The sequence below is a fragment of the Pan paniscus genome, chromosome 8 (genome assembly GCF_029289425.2).
Source record: "Pan paniscus chromosome 8, NHGRI_mPanPan1-v2.0_pri, whole genome shotgun sequence".
NCBI classification, from domain to species: domain Eukaryota; kingdom Metazoa; phylum Chordata; class Mammalia; order Primates; family Hominidae; genus Pan; species Pan paniscus.
In genome coordinates this window covers 8,640,953-8,660,358 of record NC_073257.2, presented here as the reverse complement: position 1 = coordinate 8,660,358, position 19,406 = coordinate 8,640,953, and positions in this window count along the sequence as shown.

Sequence of the window (19,406 nt, the reverse complement as noted above, 5' to 3'; positions counted from 1 at the left end):
TACAGATGGCTGTGTAGATATTTCCAAGTTTATACCGATGGCTGTGTAGATATTTCCATGTTTATACAGACGACTTTGTTGGTATTTCCAAGTTTATACAGATGGCGGTGTAGATATTTCCATGTTTATAGAGATAGCTGTGTAGATATTTCCATGTTTATACAGATAGCGGTGTAGATATTTCCATGTTTATACAGATAGCGGTGTAGATATTTCCATGTTTATACAGATCACGGTGTAGATATTTCCATGTTTATACAGATCGCAGTGTAGACATTTCCATGTTTATACAGATAGCGGTGTAGATATTTCCATGTGTTTACAGATAGCGGTGTAGATATTTCCATGTGTTTACAGATAGCGGTGTAGATATTTCCATGTTTACACAGATTGCGGTGTAGATATTTCCATCTTTCTACAGATGGCATTGTAGATATTTCCATGTTTATACAGATGGCGGTGTACGTATTTCCATGTTTATATAGATGGTGGTGTAGCTATCACCATGTTTATACAGGTTGCGGTGTAGATATTTCCATGTTTATACAGATTGTGGTGAAGGTATTTCCATGTTTATACAGATCACGGTGTAGATATTTCCATCTTTATACAGATCGCAGTGTAGATATTTCCATGTTTATACAGATAGCGGTGTAGATATTTCCATGTTTATACAGATAGCGGTGTAGATATTTCCATATTTATACAGATAACGGTGTAGAAATTTCCATGTTTATACAGATAGCGGTGTAAATATTTCCATGTTTATACAGATCACGGTTTAGATATTTCCATGTTTATAGCGATACCGTTGTAGATATTTCCATGTTTATACAGATAGCGGTGTAGATATTTCCATGTTTATACAGACCGCGGTGTAGATATATCCATGATTATACAGATAGCGGCGCAGATATTTCCATGTTTCTACAGATGGCGGTGTTGATATTTCCATCTATACACAGATGACCGTGTAGATATTTCCATGTTTATACAGCTGGCGGAGCAGATATTTCCATGGATATGTAGATGGTGGTGTAGATATTTCCATGTTTATACAGATAGCGGTGTAGTAATTTCCATGTTTGTATAGATAGCGGTGTAGATATTTCCATGTATATACACATGGCTGTGTAGATATTTCCATGTTTATACAGATGGCGGTGTAGATATTTCCATGTTTATACAGATAACTTTGTAAGTATTTCCATGTTTATAAAGATGGCGGTGTAGATATTTCGATGTTTATAGAGATAGCAGTGGAGATATTTCCATGTTTATACAGATAGCGGTGTAGATATTTCCATGTTTATACTGATCGTGGTGTAGATATTTCCATTTTTATACAGACGGCTGTGTAGATATTCCCATGTTCATAGAGATAGCGGTGTTGATTTTTCCATGTTTACAGAGATAGCGGTGTGGATATTTCCATGTTTATACAGATAGGGGTGTAGATATTTCCATCTTTATGGAGATGGCGGCGTAGATATTTCCGTGTTTATACTGATGACGGTGTAGATATTTGCTTGTTTATACAAATAGCGGTGTAGTTATTTCCATGTTTACACAGATAGCGGTGTAGATATTTCCATGTATATACAGATGGCTGTGTAGATATTTCCATGTTTCTACCGATGGCTGTGTTGGTATTTCCATGTTTATACAGATGACTTTGGAAGTATTTCCATGTTTATACAGATGGCGGTGTAGATATTTCCATGTTTATAGAGATAGCTGTGTAGATATTTCCATGTTTATACAGATAGCGGAGTAGATATTTCCATGTTTATACAGATCGTGGTGTAGATATTTCCATGTTTATACAGATCTCGGTGTAGATATTTCCATGTTTATAGAGATAGCAGTGCAGATATTTCCATGTTTATAAAGATAGCAGTGTAAATATTCCCATGTTTATAGAGATAGCGGTGTAGATATTTCCATGTTTATACAGATAGCGGTGTAGATATTTCCATGTTTATACAGATCACGGTGTAGATATTTCCAAGTTTATAGAGATAGCGGTGTAGATATTTCCATGTTTATACAGATAGCGGTGTGGATATTTCCATGTTTATTCAGACCGCGGTGTAGATATTTCCCTGTTTATACAGATAGCGGTGCAGATATTTCCATGTTTGTACAGATGGCGGTGTTGGTATTTCCATCTGTACACAGATGACCGTGTAGATATTTCCATGTTTATACAGATGGCGGCGCATATATTTCCATGGATATGTAGATGGCGGTGTAGATATTTCCAGGTTTATACAGATAGCGGTGTAGTTATTTCCAGGTTTACATGGATAGCGGTGTAGATATTTCCATCTATATACACATGACTGTGTAGATATTTCCATGTTTATACAGATGGCGGTGTAGATATTTCCATGTTTATACAGAGAACTTTGTAAGTATTTCCATGTTTCTAAAGATGGCGGTGTAGATATTTCGATGCTTATATAGATAGCAGTGGGGATATTTCCATGTTTATACAGATAAGGGTGTAGATATTTCCATGTTTATAGAGATGGCGGTGTAGATATTTCAATGTTTATACAGATCACGGTGTAGATATTTCCTTGTTTATACAAATAGCGGTGTAGTTATTTCCATGTTTATACAGATAGCGGTTTAGATGTTTCCATGTATATACTGATGGCTGTGTAGATATTTCCATGTTTATACAGATGGCTGTGTAGATATTTCCATGTTTATACAGATGACTTTGTAGGTATTTCCATGTTTATACAGATGGCAGTTTAGATATTTCCATGTTTATACAGAAAGCTGTGTAGATATTTCCATGTTTATACAGATAGCGGTGTAGATATTTCCATGTTTATACAGATCACGGTGTAGATATTTCCATGTATATTCAGATCGTGGTGTAGATATTTCCATGTTTATACAGATAGAGGTGTAGGTATTTCCATGGTTTTACAGATAGCGGTGCAGATATTTCCATGTTTACACAGATTGCGGTATAAATATTTCCATCTTTCTACAGATGGCATTGTTGATATTTCCATGTTTATACAGATGGCGGTGTAGATATTTCCAAGTTTGTATACATGCTGGTGTAGATATTACCATGTTTGTACAGGTAGCGGTGTAGATATTTCCATGTTTATACAGATTGTGGTGAAGATATTTCCATGTTTATACAGATCGCGGTGTAGATATCTCCATGTTTGTACAGATCGTGGTGTAGGTATTTCCATGTTTATACAGATGGCGAGGAAGATATTTCCATGTTTATAGAGATAGCGGTGTAGTTATTTCCATGTTTATAGAGATAGCGGTGTAGGTATTTTCATGTTTATAGACATAGCGGTGTAGATATTTCCATGTTCATATAGATGACGATGTAGATATTTCCATGTTTATACCGATAGCGATGTTGGTATTTCCACGTTTATACAGATAGCTATGAAGATTTTCCATGTTTATTCAGCTCGCGGTGCAGATATTTATATCTTTATACAGATGGCATTGTAGATATTTCCTTATTCACACAGATGGCGGTGTAGATGTTTCCATGTTTATACAGATGGCGGAGTAGTTAGTTCCATGTTTATGGAGATGGCAGTGTAGATATTTTCAAGTTTATAGAGATGGAAGTGTAGATATTTCCATGTTTATAGAGATAGCAGTGTAGATATTTACATGTTTATACAGTTGGCTGTGTAGATATTTCCATGTTTTTAGAGATGGCAGTGTAGATATTTCAATGTTTATAGAGATGGCGCTGTAGATATTTCCATGTTTAAACAGATAAAGGTGGAGATATTTCCATGTTTATACAGACTGCAGTGGAGATAATTCCATGTTTATACACATAGCGGTGTACATATTTCCATGTTTATAGAGACTGTGGTGTAGGTGTTTCCATGTTTATACACATAGCGGTGCAGATATTTCCATGTTTACACAGATGCCTATGCAGATATTTCCATATTTATACAAAGGTCTGTGTAGATATTTCTATGTTTATACAGATCGCAGTGTAGATGTTTCCATGTTCCAACACATGACTGTGTAGATATTTCCATGTTTATACAGATAGCGATGTAGATATTTCCATATTTATACAGATAACGGTGTAGAAATTTCCATGTTTGTACAGATAGCGGTGTAAATATTTCCATGTTTATACAGATCACGGTTTAGATATTTCCATGTTTATAGCGATACCGTTGTAGATATTTCCATGTTTATACAGATAGCGGTGTAGATATTTCCATGTTTATACAGACCGCGGTGTAGATATTTCCATGATTATACAGATAGCGGCGCAGATATTTCCATGTTTGTACAGATGGCGGTGTTGATATTTCCATCTATACACAGATGACCATGTAGATATTTCCATGTTTATGCAGCTGGCGGAGCAGATATTTCCATGGATATGTAGATGGTGGTGTAGATATTTCCATGTTTATACAGATAGCGGTGTAGTAATTTCCATGTTAGTATAGATAGCGGTGTAGATATTTCCATGTATATACACATGGCTGTGTAGATATTTCCATGTTTATACAGATGGCGGTGTAGATATTTCCATGTTTATACAGATATCTTTGTAAGTATTTCCATGTTTATAAAGATGGCGGTGTAGATATTTCGATGTTTATAGAGATAGCAGTGGAGATATTTCCATGTTTATACAGATAGCGGTGTAGATATTTCCATGTTTATACTGATCGTGGTGTAGATATTTCCATGTTTATACAGACGGCGGTGTAGATATTCCCATGTTCATAGAGATAGCGGTGTTGATTTTTCCATGTTTACAGAGATAGCGGTGTGGATATTTCCATGTTTATACAGATAGGGGTGTAGATATTTCCATGTTTATGGAGATGGCGGCGTAGATATTTCCGAGTTTATACTGATCACGGTGTAGATATTTGCTTGTTTATACAAATAGCGGTGTAGTTATTTCCATGTTTACACAGATAGCGGTGTAGATATTTCCATGTATATACAGATGGCTGTGTAGATATTTCCATGTTTCTACCGATGGCTGTGTTGGTATTTCCATGTTTATACAGATGACTTTGGAAGTATTTCCATGTTTATACAGATGGCGGTATAGATATTTCCATGTTTATAGAGATAGCTGTGTAGATATTTCCATGTTTATACAGATAGCGGAGTAGATATTTCCATGTTTATACAGATCGTGGTGTAGATATTTCCATGTTTATACAGATCTCGGTGTAGATATTTCCATGTTTATAGAGATAGCAGTGCAGATATTTCCATGTTTATAAAGATAGCAGTGTAAATATTGCCATGTTTATAGAGATAGCGGTGTAGATATTTCCATGTTTATACAGATAGCGGTGTAGATATTTCCATGTTTATACAGATCACGGTGTAGATATTTCCAAGTTTATAGAGATAGCGGTGTAGATATTTCCATGTTTATACAGATAGCGGTGTGGATATTTCCATGTTTATACAGACCGCGGTGTAGATATTTCCATGTTTATACAGATAGCGGTGCAGATATTTCCATGTTTGTACAGATGGCCGTGTTGTTATTTCCATCTGTACACAGATGACCGTGTAGATATTTCCATGTTTATACAGATGGCGGTGCATATATTTCCATGGATATGTAGATGGCGGTGTAGATATTTCCATGTTTATACAGATAGCGGTGTAGTTATTTCCATGTTTACATGGATAGCGGTGTAGATATTTCCATGTATATACACATGACTGTGTAGATATTTCCATGTTTATACAGATGGCGGTGTAGATATTTCCATGTTTATACAGAGAACTTTGTAAGTATTTCCATGTTTCTACAGATGGCGGTGTAGATATTTCGATGCTTATAGAGATAGCAGTGGGGATATTTCCATGTTTATACAGATAAGGGTGTAGATATTTCCATGTTTATAGAGATGGCGGTGTAGATATTTCAATGTTTATACAGATCACGGTGTACATATTTCCTTGTTTATACAAATAGCGGTGTAGTTATTTCCATGTTTATACAGATAGCGGTTTAGATGTTTCCATGTATATACTGATGGCTGTGTAGATATTTCCATGTTTATACAGATGGCTGTGTAGATATTTCCATGTTTATACAGATGACTTTGTAGGTATTTCCATGTTTATACAGATGGCAGTTTAGATATTTCCATGTTTATACAGAAAGCTGTGTAGATATTTCCATGTTTATACAGATAGCGGTGTAGATATTTCCAAGTTTATACAGATCACGGTGTAGATATTTCCATGTATATTCAGATCGTGGTGTAGATATTTCCATGTTTATAGAGATAGCGGTGTAGTTATTTCCATGTTTATAGAGATAGCGGTGTAGGTATTTTCATGTTTATAGACATAGCGGTGTAGATATTTCCATGTTTATATAGATGGCGATGTAGATATTTCCATGTTTATACCGATAGCGATGTTGGTATTTCCACGTTTATACAGATAGCTATGAAGATTTTCCAGGTTTATTCAGCTCGCGGTGCAGATATTTATATCTTTATACAGATGGCATTGTAGATATTTCCTTATTCACACAGATGGCGGTGTAGATGTTTCCATGTTTATACAGATGGCGGAGTAGTTAGTTCCATGTTTATGGAGATGGCAGTGTAGATATTTTCAAGTTTATAGAGATGGCAGTGTAGATATTTCCATGTTTATAGAGATAGCAGTGTAGATATTTACATGTTTATACAGATGGCTGTGTAGATATTTCCATTTTTATAGAGATAGCAGTGTAGATATTTACATGTTTATACAGATGGCTGTGTAGATATTTCCATATGTATACAGATGGCATTGTAGATATTTCCATGTTTATACAGATGACTGTATACGTATTTCCATGTTTTTACAGATGGCAGTGCAGATATTTCCATGTTGATAGAGATAGCGATGTAGATATTTCCATGTTTGCACAGATGGCGGTGTTGATATTTCCATCTATACACAGATGGCCGTGTAGATATTTCCATGTTTATACAGATGGCTGCGTAGATATTTCCATGGACATGCAGATGGCGGTGTAGATATTTCCATGTTTATACAGATAGCGGTGTAGTTATTTCCATGTTTACTCAGATGGTGGTGTAGATATTGTCGTGTTTATACACATGACGGGGTAGAAAATTCCATCTTTATGGAGATGGCAGTGTAGTTATTTTCATGTTTATAGAGATGGCGGTGTAGATATTTCCATATTTATAGAGATAGCAGTGTACATATTTCCATCTTTCTACAGATGGCAATGTAGATATTTCCATGTTTATACAGATGGTCATGTAGATATTTCCATATTTATACAGATGTCTGTCTAGATATTTCCATGTGTATACAGATGGTATTGTAGGTATTTCCATGTTTATACTGATGGTGGTGTAGATATTTCCATGTTTATTCAGATGACTGTGTAGATATTTCCATGTTTTTAGAGATGGCAGTGTAGATATTTCAATGTTTATAGAGATGGCGCTGTAGATATTTCCATGTTTAAACAGATAAAGGTGGAGATATTTCCATGTTTATACAGACAGCAGTGGAGATAATTCCATGTTTATACACATAGCGGTGTACATATTTCCATGTTTATAGAGACAGTGGTGCAGGTGTTTCCATGTTTATACACATAGCGGTGCAGATATTTCCATGTTTACACAGATGCCTATGCAGATATTTCCATATTTATACAAAGGTCTGTGTAGATATTTCTATGTTTATACAGATGGCAGTGTAGATGTTTCCATGTTCCAACACATGACTGTGTAGGTATTTCCGTGTTTATACAGATGACTTTGTAGATATTTCCATGTCCATAGAGATAGCGGTGCAGATATTTCCATGTTTATACAGACAGCGGTGTATATATTTCCATGTTTATACAGATCGTGGTGTAGATATTTCCATGTTTATACAGATACCGGTCAAGATATTTCCATGTTTATACAGACCGCAGTGTAGATATTTCCATGTTTTTAGAGATAGCAGTGTAGATATTTCCATGTTTGTACAGATGGCGGTGTTGATGTTTCCATCTATACACAGATTGCCGTGTAGTTATTTCCATGTGTATACAGATGGCATTGTAGAAATTTCCATGTTTATACAGATAGCGGTGTAAATATTTCCATGCTTATACAGATAACGGTGTAGATATTTCCATGTTTATAGAGATAGCGGTGTAGATATTTCCATGTTTATACAGACCGCGGTGTAGATATTTCCATGTTTGTACAGATGGCCGTGTTGATATTTCCATCTGTACACAGATGACTGTGTAGATAATTCCATGTTTATACAGATGGCGGCGCAGATATTTCTATGGATATGTAGATGGCGGTGTAGATATTTGCATGTATATAGAGATAGTGGTGTAGTTATTTCCATGTTTATATAGAGAGCGGTGTAGATATTCCCATGTATGTACACATGGCTGTGTAGATATTTCCATTTTTATACAGATGGTGGTGTAGATATTTCCATGTTTATACAGATAACTTTGTAAGTATTTCCATGTTTATACAGATGGCAGTGTAGATATTTCGATGTTTATAGAGACAGCAGTGGAGATATTTCCATGTTTATACAAATAGCCGTGTAGGTATTTCCATGTTTATATATATAGCGGTGTAGATATTTCCATGTATATACACATGGCTGTTTAGATATTTCCATGTTTCTACAGATGGCGGTGTAGATATTTCCATGTTTATACAGATAACTTTGTAAGTATTTCCATGTTTATACAGATGGCGGTGTAGATATTTCGATGTTTACAGAGATAGCAGTGGTGATATTTCCATGTTTATACAGATAGCGGTGTAGATATTTCCATGTTTATACTGATCGTGGTGTAGATATTTCCATGTTTATAGAGATGGCGGTGTAGATATTTCCATGTTCATAGAGATAGCGGTGTTGATTTTTCCATGTTTATAGAGATAGCGGTGTTGATATTTCCAGGTTTATACAGATATGGGTGTAGATATTTCCATGTTTATAGACATGGTGGTGTAGATATTTCCATATTTGTACAGATCACGGTGTAGATATTTCCTTGTTTATACTAATAGCGGGGTAGTTATTTCCATGTTTATACAGATGGCGGTGTAGATATTTCCATATTTATACAGATGCCTGTGTAGATATTTCCATGTTTATACAGATGACTTTGTAGGTATTTGTATGTTTATACAGATGGCGGTGTAGTTATTTCCATGTTTATAGTGATAGCTGCGTAGATATTTCCATCTTTATACAGATAGTGGTTTAGATATTTCCATGTTTATACAGATCGCGGTGTAGATATTTCCATGTTTATACCGATAGCGGTGTAGATATTCCCATGTTTTTATAGATAGAGGTGTAGATATTTCCATGTTTACACAGATTGCGGTGTAGATATTTCCATCTTTCTACAGATGGCATTGTATATATTTCCAAGTTTATACAGATGGCGGTGTAGATATTTCCATGTTTATATAGATGGTGGTGTAGATATTACCATGTTTATACATGTGGCGGTGTAGATATTTCCATGTTTATACAGATTGTGGTGAAGATATTTCCATGTTTATACAGATCGCGGGGTAGATATTTCCATGTTTTTACAGATCGCGGTGTAGATATTTCCATGTTTATAGAGATAGCGGTGTAGATATTTCCATGTTTATACAGATAGCGGTGTAGATATTTCCATGGTTATATAGATGGGGTTGTACATATTTCCATGTTTATACTGATAGCGGTGTTGGTATTTCCACGTTTATACAGATAGCGATGTGGATATTTCCATGTTTACACAGCTCGCGGTGCAGATATTTATATCTTTATACAGATGGCATTGTAGATATTTCCTTATTCACACAGATGGCGGTGTAGATGTTTCCATGTTTATACAGATTGCAGAGTAGTTAGTTCCATGTTTATGGAGATGGCAGTGTAGATATTTTCATGTTTATAGAGATGGCGGTGTAGATATTTCCATGTTTATAGAGATAGCAGTGTAGATATTTACATGTTTATACAGATGGCTGTGTAGATATTTCCATGTGTATACAGATGGCATTGTAGATATTTCCATGTTTATACAGATGACTGTATACGTATTTCCATGTTTTTACAGATGGCAGTGCAGATATTTCCATGTTTATAGAGATAGCGGTGTAGATATTTCCATGTTTGCACAGATGGCGGTGTTGATATTTCCTTGTATACACAGATGGCCAAGTAGATATTTCCATGTTTATACAGATGGAGGCGTAGATAATTCCATGTTTACACAGATAGTGGTGTACATATTTCCGTGTTAATACACATGGCAGAGTAGATACTTCCATCTTTATGGAGATGGCAGTGTAGATATTTTCATGTTTATAGAGATGGCGGTGTAGATATTTCCATATTTATAGAGATAGCGGTGTACATATATCTATCTTTCTACAGATGACAGTGTAAATATTTCCATGTTTATACAGATGGCCGTGTAGATATTTCCCTATTTATACAGATGTCTGTCTAGATATTTCCATGTGTATACAGATGGTATTGTAGGTATTTCCATGTTTATACAGATGGTGGTGTAGAGATTTCCATGTTTATTCAGATGACTGTGTAGATATTTCCATGTTTTTACAGATGGCAGTGCAGATATTTCAATCTTTACAGAGATGGTGCTGTAGATATTTCCGTGTTTATACAGATAACGGTGGAGATATTTCCCTGTTTATACAGAGAGCTGTGGAGATATTTCCACGTTTATACACATAGCGGTGTACATATTTCCAAGTTTATAGAGACAGCGGTGTAGGTATTTCCATGTTTATACAGTTAGCGGTGCAGATATTTCCATGTTTACACAGTAGCCTATGCAGATATTTCCATATTTATACTGAGGGCTGTGTAGGTATTTCTATGTTTATACAGATGGCAGTGTAGATATTTAAATGTTCCTACACATGACTGTGTAGGTATTTCCATGTTTATACAGACGTCTTTGTAGATATTTCCATGTTTATAGAGATAGCGGTGCAGATATTTCCATGTTTATACTGATAGCGGTGTAGATATTTCCATGTTTATAGAGATAGCGGTGTATGTATTTCCATGTTTATACAGATAGCGGTGTAGATATTTCCATGTTTATACAGATCACGGTGCAGATATTTCCATGTTTATAGAGATGGCGGTGTAGATATTTCCATGTATATAGAGATAGCAGTGTAGATATTTACATGTTTATACAGATGGCTGTGTAGGTATTTCCATCTTCATACAGATGGCTTTGTAGATATTTCCATGTTTATACAGATGGCGGTGTAGATATTTCCATGTTTATACAGATGGCGGTGTAGATATTTCGATGTTTATAGAGATAGCAGTGGAGATATTTCCATGTTTATACAGATAGCGGTGTAGGTATTTCCATGTTTATCTAGATAGCGGTGTAGATATTTCCATGTATATACACATGGCTGTGTAGATATTTCCATGTTTATACAGATAACTTTGTAAGTATTTCCATGTTTATACAGATGGCGGTGTAGATATTTCGATGTTTATAGAGATAGCAGTGGAGATATTTTCATGCTTATACAGATAGCGGTGTAGGTATTTCCATGTTTACATTGATCGCGGTGTAGATATTTCCATGTTTATAGAGATAGCTGTGTAGATATTTCCATGTTTATACAGATCGCGGTGTAGATATTTCCATGTTTATAAAGATCGCGGTGTAGCTATTTCCATGTTCATACAGATAGCAGTGTAGATATTTCCATGCTTTTCCAGATATCGGTGTAGATATTTCCATGTTTACACAGATTGCGGTGTAGATATTTCCATCTTTCTACAGATGGCATTGTAGATATTTCCATGTTTATACAGATGGAGGTGTAGCTATTTCCATGTTTATATAGATGGTGGTGTAGATATTACCATGTTTATACAGATAGCGGTGTAGATATTTCCATGTTTATACAGATCGTGGTGAAGATATTTCCATGTTTATACAGATCGCAGTGTAGATATTTCCATGTTTATACAGATAGCGATGTAGATATTTCCATGTTTGTACAGACAGCGGTGTACATATTTCCATGTTTATAGAGATAGCGGTGTAGGTATTTCCATGTTTATAGACATAGCGGTGTAGATATTTCCATGTTTATATAGATGGCGTTGTAGATATTTCCATGTTTATACTGATAGCGGTGTTGGTATTTCCACGTTTATACACATAACGATGTAGATATTTCCATGTTTATACAGCTCGCGGTGCAGATATTTATATCTTTATACAGATGGCATTGTAGATATTTCCTTATTCACACAGGTGGCGGTGTAGATGTTTCCATGTTTATACAGATGACGGGGTAGTTAGTTCCATGTTTATGGAGATGGCAGTGTAGATATTTTCAAGTTTATGGAGATGGCAGTGTAGATATTTTCATGTTTATAGAGATGGCGGTGTAGATATTTCCATGTTTATAGAGATAGCAGTGTAGATAATTACATGTGTATACAGATGGCTGTGTTGATATTTCCATGTGTATACCGATGGCATTGTAGATATTTCCAAGTTTATACAGATGACTGCATAGGTATTTCCAAGTTTTTACAGATGGCAGTGCAGATATTTCCATGTTTATAGAGATAGCGGTGTAGATATTTCCATGTTTGTACAGATGGCGGTGCTGATATTTCCATCTATACACAGATGGCCGTGTAGATATTTCCATGTTTATACAGATGGCGGCGTAGATATTTCCATGGACATGCAGATGGCGGTGTAGATATTTCCGTGTTTATACAGATAGCGGTGTAGATATTTCCATGTTTACACAGATGGTGGTGTAGGTATTTCCGTGTTTATACACATGGTGGAGTAGATACTTCCATTGTTGTGGAGATGGCAGTGTAGATATTTTCATGTTTATTGAGATGGCGGTGTAGATATTTCCATATTTATAGAGATAGTGGTGTAGATATTTCCATCTTTCTACAGATGGCAGTGTAGATATTTCCATGTTTATACAGACGTCTGTGTAGATATTTCCATGTGTATACAGATGGTATTGTAGTTATTTCCATGTTTATACAGATGGTGGTGTAGATATTTCCATGTTTATTCAGATGACTGTGTAGATATTTCCATGTTTTTACAGATGGCAGTGTGGATATTTCAATGTTTATAGAGATGGCGCTGTAGATATTTCCATGTTTATACAGATAACGGTGGAGATATTTCCATGTTTATACAGAGAGCAGTGGAGATATTTCCATGTTTATACACATAGCGGCGTACATATTTCCATGTTTATAGAGACAGCGGTGTAGGTATTTCCATGTTTATACAGATAGAGGTAGAGATATTTCCATGTTTATACAGATGCCTATGCAGATATCTCCATATTTATACAGAGGGCTGTGTAGATATTTCTATGTTTATACAGATGGCAGTGTAGATATTTAAATGTTCCTACACATGTCAGTGTAGGTATTTCCATGTTTACACAGATGTCTTTGTAGATATTTCCATGTCTATAGAGATAGCGGTGCAGATATTTCCATGTTTATACAGATAGCGGTGTATATATTTCCATATTTATACAGATCGTTGTGTAGATATTTCCATGTTTATATAGATACCGGTGTAGATATTTCCATGTTTATACAGACCGCAGTGTAGGTATTTCCATGTTTATAGAGATAGCAGTGTAGATATTTCCATGTTTGTACAGATGGCGGTGTTGATGTTTCCATCTATACACAGATTGCCGTGTAGGTATTTCCACGTGTATACAGATGGCATTGTAGATATTTCCATGTTTATACAGATGGTGGTGTAGATATTTCCATGTTTATACAGATGACTGTATAGGTATTTCCATGTTTATACAGATGGCGGTGTAGATATTTCCGTATTTATACGGATAACGGTGTAGAAATTTCCATGTTTATACAGATAGCGGTGTAAAAATTTCCATGTTTATACAGATCACGGTGTAGATATTTCCATGTTTATAGAGATAGCGGTGTAGAAATTTCCATGTTTATACAGATAGCGGAGTAGATATTTCCATGTTTATACAGACCGCGGTGTAGATATTTCCATGTTTATACAGATAGCGGTGCAGATATTTCCATGTTTGTACAGATGGCGGTGTTGATATTCCCATCTATACACAGATGACCGTGTAGATATTTCCATGTTTATACAGATGCCGGTGCAGATATTTCTATGGTTATGTACATGGTGGTGTAGATATTTCCATGTATATACAGATAGCGCTGTACTTATTTCCATGTTTATATAGAGAGTGGTGTAGACATTTCCATGTATGTACACACGGCAGTGTAGATATTTCAATGTTTATACAGATGGCGTTGTGGATATTTCCATGTTTATACAGATAACTTTGTAAGTATTTCCATGTTTATTCAGATGGCGGTGTAGATATTTCGATGTTTATAGAGATAGCAGTGGAGATATTTCCATGTTTATACAGATTGCGGTGTAGGTATTTCCATGTTTATATAGATAGCGGTGTAGATATTTCCATGTATATACACATGGCTGTGTAGGTATTTCCATGTTTATACAGATGGCGGTGTAGATATTTCCATGTTTATACAGATAACTTTGTAAGTATTTCCATGTTTATACAGATGGCGGTGTAGCTATTTCGATGTTTATAGAGATAGCATTGGAGATATTTCCATGCTTATACAGATAGCGGTGTAGGTATTTCCATGTTTACACTGATCGCGGTGTAGATATTTCCATGTTTATAGAGATAGCTGTGTAGATATTTCCATGTTTATACAGATCGCGGTGTAGATATTTCCATGTTTATAAAGATCGCGGTGTAGCTATTTCCATGTTCATACAGATAGCAGTGTAGATATTTCCATGTTTTTCCAGATATCGGTGTAGATATTTCCATGTTTACACAGATTGCGGTGTAGATATTTCCATCTTTCTACATATGGCATTGTAGATATTTCCATGTTTATACAGATGGCGGTGTAGCTATTTCCATGTTTATATAGACGGTGGTGTAGATATTACCATGTATATACAGATAGCGGTGTAGATATTTCCATGTTTATACAGATCGTGGTGAAGATATTTCCATGTTTATACAGATCGCAGTGTAGATATTTCCATGTTTATACAGATAGCGATGTAGATATTTCCATGTTTGTACAGACAGCGGTGTACATATTTCCATGTTTATAGAGATAGCGGTGTAGGTATTTCCATGTTTATAGACATAGCGGTGTAGATATTTCCATGTTTATATAGATGGCGTTGTAGATATTTCCATGTTTATGCTGATAGCGGTGTTGGTATTTCCACGTTTATACACATAACGATGTAGATATTTCCATGTTTATACAGCTCGCGGTGCAGATATTTATATCTTTATACAGATGGCATTGTAGATATTTCCTTATTCACACAGGTGGCGGTGTAGATGTTTCCATGTTTATACAGATGGCGGAGTAGTTAGTTCCATGTTTATGGAGATGGCAGTGTAGATATTTTCATGTTTATAGAGATGGCGGTGTAGATATTTCCATGTATATAGAGATAGCAGTGTAGATATTTACATGTTTATACAGATGGCTGTGTAGGTATTTCCATCTTCATACAGATGGCTTTGTAGATATTTCCATGTTTATACAGATGGCGGTGTAGATATTTCCATGTTTATACAGATGGCAGTGTAGATATTTCGATGTTTATAGAGATAGCAGTGGAGATATTTCCATGTTTATACAGATAGCGGTGTAGGTATTTCCATGTTTATATAGATAGCGGTGTAGATATTTCCATGTATATACACATGGCTGTGTAGGTATTTCCATGTTTATACAGATGGCGGTGTAGATATTTCCATGTTTATACAGATAACTTTGTAAGTATTTCCAAGTTTATACAGATGGCGGTGTAGATATTTCGATGTTTATAGAGATAGCAGTGGAGATATTTTCATGCTTATACAGATAGCGGTGTAGGTATTTCCATGTTTACACTGATCGCGGTGTAGATATTTCCATGTTTATAGAGATAGCTGTGTAGATATTTCCATGTTTATACAGATAGCGGTGTAGATATTTCCATGTTTATACAGATCACGGTGTAGATATTTCCAAGTTTATAGAGATAGCGGTGTAGATATTTCCATGTTTATACAGATAGCGGTGTGGATATTTCCATGTTTATACAGACCGCGGTGTAGATATTTCCATGTTTATACAGATAGCGGTGCAGATATTTCCATGTTTGTACAGATGGCCGTGTTGTTATTTCCATCTGTACACAGATGACCGTGTAGATATTTCCATGTTTATACAGATGGCGGTGCATATATTTCCATGGATATGTAGATGGCGGTGTAGATATTTCCATGTTTATACAGATAGCGGTGTAGTTATTTCCATGTTTACATGGATAGCGGTGTAGATATTTCCATGTATATACACATGACTGTGTAGATATTTCCATGTTTATACAGATGGCGGTGTAGATATTTCCATGTTTATACAGAGAACTTTGTAAGTATTTCCATGTTTCTACAGATGGCGGTGTAGATATTTCGATGCTTATAGAGATAGCAGTGGGGATATTTCCATGTTTATACAGATAAGGGTGTAGATATTTCCATGTTTATAGAGATGGCGGTGTAGATATTTCAATGTTTATACAGATCACGGTGTACATATTTCCTTGTTTATACAAATAGCGGTGTAGTTATTTCCATGTTTATACAGATAGCGGTTTAGATGTTTCCATGTATATACTGATGGCTGTGTAGATATTTCCATGTTTATACAGATGGCTGTGTAGATATTTCCATGTTTATACAGATGACTTTGTAGGTATTTCCATGTTTATACAGATGGCAGTTTAGATATTTCCATGTTTATACAGAAAGCTGTGTAGATATTTCCATGTTTATACAGATAGCGGTGTAGATATTTCCAAGTTTATACAGATCACGGTGTAGATATTTCCATGTATATTCAGATCGTGGTGTAGATATTTCCATGTTTATAGAGATAGCGGTGTAGTTATTTCCATGTTTATAGAGATAGCGGTGTAGGTATTTTCATGTTTATAGACATAGCGGTGTAGATATTTCCATGTTTATATAGATGGCGATGTAGATATTTCCATGTTTATACCGATAGCGATGTTGGTATTTCCACGTTTATACAGATAGCTATGAAGATTTTCCATGTTTATTCAGCTCGCGGTGCAGATATTTATATCTTTATACAGATGGCATTGTAGATATTTCCTTATTCACACAGATGGCGGTGTAGATGTTTCCATGTTTATACAGATGGCGGAGTAGTTAGTTCCATGTTTATGGAGATGGCAGTGTAGATATTTTCAAGTTTATAGAGATGGCAGTGTAGATATTTCCATGTTTATAGAGATAGCAGTGTAGATATTTACATGTTTATACAGATGGCTGTGTAGATATTTCCATTTTTATAGAGATAGCAGTGTAGATATTTACATGTTTATACAGATGGCTGTGTAGATATTTCCATATGTATACAGATGGCATTGTAGATATTTCCATGTTTATACAGATGACTGTATACGTATTTCCATGTTTTTACAGATGGCAGTGCAGATATTTCCATGTTTATAGAGATAGCGATGTAGATATTTCCATGTTTGCACAGATGGCGGTGTTGATATTTCCATCTATACACAGATGGCCGTGTAGATATTTCCATGTTTATACAGATGGCTGCGTAGATATTTCCATGGACATGCAGATGGCGGTGTAGATATTTCCATGTTTATACAGATAGCGGTGTAGTTATTTCCATGTTTACTCAGATGGTGGTGTAGATATTGTCGTGTTTATACACATGACGGGGTAGAAAATTCCATCTTTATGGAGATGGCAGTGTAGTTATTTTCATGTTTATAGAGATGGCGGTGTAGATATTTCCATATTTATAGAGATAGCAGTGTACATATTTCCATCTTTCTACAGATGGCAATGTAGATATTTCCATGTTTATACAGATGGTCATGTAGATATTTCCATATTTATACAGATGTCTGTCTAGATATTTCCATGTGTATACAGATGGTATTGTAGGTATTTCCATGTTTATACTGATGGTGGTGTAGATATTTCCATGTTTATTCAGATGACTGTGTAGATATTTCCATGTTTTTAGAGATGGCAGTGTAGATATTTCAATGTTTATAGAGATGGCGCTGTAGATATTTCCATGTTTAAACAGATAAAGGTGGAGATATTTCCATGTTTATACAGACAGCAGTGGAGATAATTCCATGTTTATACACATAGCGGTGTACATATTTCCATGTTTATAGAGACAGTGGTGCAGGTGTTTCCATGTTTATACACATAGCGGTGCAGATATTTCCATGTTTACACAGATGCCTATGCAGATATTTCCATATTTATACAAAGGTCTGTGTAGATATTTCTATGTTTATACAGATGGCAGTGTAGATGTTTCCATGTTCCAACACATGACTGTGTAGGTATTTCCGTGTTTATACAGATGACTTTGTAGATATTTCCATGTCCATAGAGATAGCGGTGCAGATATTTCCATGTTTATACAGACAGCGGTGTATATATTTCCATGTTTATACAGATCGTGGTGTAGATATTTCCATGTTTATACAGATACCGGTCAAGATATTTCCATGTTTATACAGACCGCAGTGTAGATATTTCCATGTTTTTAGAGATAGCAGTGTAGATATTTCCATGTTTGTACAGATGGCGGTGTTGATGTTTCCATCTATACACAGATTGCCGTGTAGGTATTTCCATGTGTATACAGATGGCATTGTAGAAATTTCCATGTTTATACAGATAGCGGTGTAAATATTTCCATGCTTATACAGATAACGGTGTAGATATTTCCATGTTTATAGAGATAGCGGTGTAGATATTTCCATGTTTATACAGACCGCGGTGTAGATATTTCCATGTTTGTACAGATGGCCGTGTTGATATTTCCATCTGTACACAGATGACTGTGTAGATAATTCCATGTTTATACAGATGGCGGCGCAGATATTTCTATGGATATGTAGATGGCGGTGTAGATATTTGCATGTATATAGAGATAGCGGTGTAGTTATTTCCATGTTTATATAGAGAGCGGTGTAGATATTCCCATGTATGTACACATGGCTGTGTAGATATTTCCATTTTTATACAGATGGTGGTGTAGATATTTCCATGTTTATACAGATAACTTTGTAAGTATTTCCATGTTTATACAGATGGCAGTGTAGATATTTCGATGTTTATAGAGACAGCAGTGGAGATATTTCCATGTTTATACAAATAGCCGTGTAG